The sequence below is a fragment of the Hipposideros armiger genome, unplaced genomic scaffold (assembly GCF_001890085.2).
Source record: "Hipposideros armiger isolate ML-2016 unplaced genomic scaffold, ASM189008v1 scaffold_298, whole genome shotgun sequence".
In the NCBI taxonomy this organism is placed as follows: Eukaryota; Metazoa; Chordata; class Mammalia; order Chiroptera; family Hipposideridae; genus Hipposideros; species Hipposideros armiger.
The window spans coordinates 1089861-1094479 of NW_017731648.1; positions in this window are offsets into that span (position 1 = coordinate 1089861).

Sequence of the window (4619 nt, forward strand, 5' to 3'; positions counted from 1 at the left end):
GGGAATTGGGGGAAGGGGAACAGACAAGTTGCTGTCTTTTTGTTCTTCAGTCTAGTTGTGGAGAACGTTGCTTCACTGGCCCGAGTTGGCACCATCGTTGTGCTCTTCCCAGGTGAGGTAGATCAGTTGCTGGCTTCTGGACAGCTGCTCACACTGGCTGCTGGCTACACATGGTAGCCCATGGCAACCCACTGCAGCAGGGGCTGCAGCCTATACCGACGCCAGCGACTCATGGCAACCCAGCTCCAGGTTGAGTTGTTGTTCAGCATCTTAGCTGCAGAGGGCAGTGTCACTGGCCCTCACATGTGGGATCCGAACCGGGGCCCTCTGGCATCCCAAACCAGCTCTTAACCAATGTGCCACTCGGCTGGCCCCTTAATTTCCTTTTTGAATTGTTTTTTGCTAGTGTGTGAAATGCAACTGTTTTTGTATGTTGTTTTACATCCTACAATTTCACTGAATTTGTATATTAGTTCTAACGTGTGTGTGTGTGTGTGTGTGTGTGTGTGTGTGTGTGTGTGTGTGTGGACTCTTCTAAGGTTTTCTACACATACAACTTCTTCTTTTCTACCTTTTCCTTTCCAATTTGGATACTTCTTATTTCTTTTTTTTTTCTTTTTGGCCTAATTATGCTACCTAGAACTTCCAAAAGTATGTTGTTGAATAAGAAGTGATGAAAGTGGGCATCTTTTTCTTTTTTCTGATCTAAAAAAAAATCTGTTGGAACCACGGAATGTTTTCAACTCTTCAAACTAAATGCAAATATCCTTTTTCTCTAGTAGCCTTCCACTTTCTCTAGTAGCCTGCATTCTCAGGGACTGTGTGGCCCCGTTTATAGCTATATCCTGCCTGGTTCTCTCTCCTGAAGTCCTTGAGGACAAGGCGGTATCTTGGTCAGTTTTTTGGGTTTTTTTAAGATTTTTTTTTATTGGGGAATTGGGGGGATGGGAACAGTGCTGGGGAATTGGGGAAGGGGAACAGACAAGTTGCTGTCGTTTTGTTCTTCAATCTAGNTTGTCTGTTCCCCTTCCCCCGATTCCTCAGCGCTGTTCCCCTCCCTCAATTCCCCAATAAAATCTTTTAAAAATAATAATAATAAATAAATAAAAATAAGGAAATTCTGACACCTACTCCAACATGGATGAATCTTGAAGATATTAAGCTCAGTGAAATAAAACAGACACAGAAGGACAAATATTGTGTGGTCCCACTTACATGATGTCCCACATGGACACACAGAGTAGATGGTGGTGCCAGGGGCTGGGGGAGGGGAGGGGAAGTGATGTTCAATGGGGACAGAGTGTCAGTTTGGAAAGATGAGAAAGTTCTGGAGATGGATGGTGGGGATGGTGACACAACAGTGTGAATGTGCTTAACGCCACAGACCTGGTTAAGGTGGAAAATTTTGTTACGTGTATTTTACAATTATCAATTAATTATTTAAATTTAGGAGAAAAAAAGGAGAGCGCTCTAGTTGCAGGCAGCCTGCAGACAGGTATGACGTGTCTTCTACTTGACCCAAGATCAAGAGTTGCATCAATTCAACCCAGGAGGAAAGAGCCCTGGATTCCAGGTGGGACAACAGGGTCGCGCAGACGTCCTCAGATGCAGCATGAGGAGCCAGCACAGGTCTGCCGGGCCCCTGATGGGCGTTCTCTCCCTGGATCCCTATGGGTTCCTGGCAGCAGGGAGAGGGTGGCCTGAAAGCGAGCTCTGGGAGGTTGTGCTGCCCTTGACCCTGAGGCCTAGGTTTGTCATGGCTGACGTAAGAAGCTGTGAGAGCCAAGGTTGTGTAACAAAAGCGGGTTTTTTTTCTCTTTTCTTTCTTTCCCCTTCCTTTTTCCCTCCCTCCCTTCCTCCTTCCCTTCCTTCCTCCCTTCCTTTAATTCTTTCTTGTTCTCTCTTTTCCTCCCTCTCCTTCCTTTTTTCTATTTCTTTGTTTTTCTTTTTCTATTTTTAATTGTGGCAAAATACACATAACCATCAAATTTACCATTTTAACCCCTTCTAAGTGTCCAGATCAGTGGCAGTAAACACATTCACACTGTTATACAGCCATCCCCACCATCCATCTCCAGAACTTTCTCACCTTCCCCAACTCAAACTCTGTCCCCATTAAACACTCACTCGCCTCCCCTCCCCCAGCCCCTGGCCCCACCGCCTACTTCCTTCTCTATGGATTTGACTGTTCTAGGGACCTCCTGTAAGTGCAATCACTTGTCTTTTTGTGTCTGGTTTCATTTTTTTCCTTAATCACACAAGTAATAAATGATACATGAAAATGTCACATCCTTGTGTGACATCAAACATCATAGTTGGACACGGAGTGAAAAGCACCCTTTCCCACTCGTTTTCTCAAATTGGAACTCAGGACTGTGCTTCCCGAGGCCATAACCACTTGCTACCCAGATAGCTGATGTGCAGTCTTAGCTGGACTGGAGTCAGGACCTCCAGCCCGCCTTTGCTCTGCCTACATCTGCATCTCAACCTTGGTTCTTCAGCAGTCAGGGAAACTCAGGTACGGAAGTCTGTTCCCAGCAACCGCGGGGAGATGCATGCCCAGCTCTGCATCCAGGGGGATCTGTGCCTGGGAAGCCTTGTAGCCAGGCCTTTGCAAACCGACAACAAACTGCTGGCAAATGAAAACCTGATTTTGCCTTTGAGACCCCCTGTGGCATCTCAGCCAAAATGTAAACAGAATCTGACTTGCACACCTCCATGGCCCCACCTGGGTCCAGCCCCATCTGTCATCGCTCACCTTGACCAATGCAGTCACCTCCTCCCTGATTTCCCAACTCCCACCCCACAGCGGCCAAAAGGACTTAGATCGCACCCCTCCTCTGCTCAGAACCCTCCATGGCTCCCACCTTACTTGGGGCGAAAGCCAAGTTCTCCCTGCCATCCACAAGGCGCTGCACGACATGCCCCTGTCACCTCCCTGCCCTCGCTTCCCCCCACTCACTCCATCCAGCCACGTTGGCCTCCCTTCGGCTGAAATGTGTTAACCTCAGTCCCACCTCAGGTACCTTGTACCTACCTGCTCTTCCCTCTGCTCACGATGCCATTCCCTCGGCCAGGTCCATTTTGTTATCCAGGTCTTACCTTAGCTGCCTCCATCCTCAGACAGCCCTCCTTTCCTTTCCACCATCTAAGGTCAGCCCAGTGGCATGAGGGACGCTATCAATATTCTCCACCTTGATCCAGGGGGTGGCTACACAGCTGTGATTATATAAAACAAATCTCTGGAGCTGAACACCTGGGGTTTGTGCATTTTATCGTACGTATGTTGTATCTCAAATAAAAAGTAATAAAAATAGGCACCTCCCACACCAGTCACTCCTCCTCACGTTATCATGAATTTGGTTACCAAAATCATCTTGCTGATGTACCTCCTGCCTTACTTTCCAACTGGAACATCAGCTCCATGAGGGGTGGGGTCCTAGTCTAGTTTCTGCTGTGACACCTAGAATGTTCGTTCCTGAAACAGAGTAGATACTCAGGAAAAGTTTGTCGAATGAGGAATAAATAGGTGGAAATGGAGACCCAGAAAAGAGAACTGACTTGTCCAGCGTCACAGAGGTGCATTAATCGAGATGGAGCACTGATTCTTCCCACTTCCGGCCAGAATTCCCATACCTCCGAAGCTTTCCAGGGTTTTCCAGGTCATTCCAGATATTTCAAAGCCATTCAGGAAACTCTCCACCTGGGAGCCGTCTGTAAGCAATGCATTTCACATGGATGTAATTCCTAAACCAGTGACAAAGCCAGGACCATGAATGACAGAGATGTTCATTTCAGGGTTCATGTGGGTTAATAACCGGCCTGTCAGTTAAATATAAAGTATAACCTAAGAGGTGTGAGCTTCCCCCTCTTTCCTGTTCTTCTTGTGCGCACCCCCTACCCCTTACTCCAGCTCAGGCCTCTGTCACTTGCCCTTTCCCTTCCCATGACCTAATTACTAAGCCACCCGCCCAGTTTACCACTTTGATCCTGCCTCTCCCAGCCTGATGACCTCAAAGCCTCCTCACTACTCCTAAAATAGCTTCCTCATTCAAGGGGCATGCCAAGGCCTCCTGTGTCATCCCAATTTTACTTGTACCTCCTTCTATTCCACGCACGCACCCTGCCCTTCAGCTAAACTCTCCCATCTCCACCTCAGCACCTCCCCTATCTGCTAAAACCCTGTCCATCGCTGGCCTGATTTGAAAGCCACCTTCTCATCTAGAACATTCTTTATGAGACATTATGCGGTGAAAGCCGGGGTTGCTGAGCAGTGTGCATAGGTGCTACACTTTCCAGAAGAAATAAGGAGATTCCAACATGCTTACTTCCTTGTAAATGCTTAAAATGTTTCTAGAAGGGAACACTCGAACCTGTAGAAGTTTCAATTGTGAGAGGGGAGGGGCTTAGTGGCTGGAGTGTAAAAGGGTTTTTCACTATACAGTTTATTCACCTTTTGGACTTTTTAACCTAATTATTTTTAAATAGACGTTATTGGGCCGGCTGAGTGGCGCGTTGGTTAAGAGCTGGATTGGGACGCCAGAGGGCCTCGGTTCGGATCCCACATATGAGGGCCAGTGACACTGCCCTCCACAGCTAAGATGCTGAACAACAGCTCA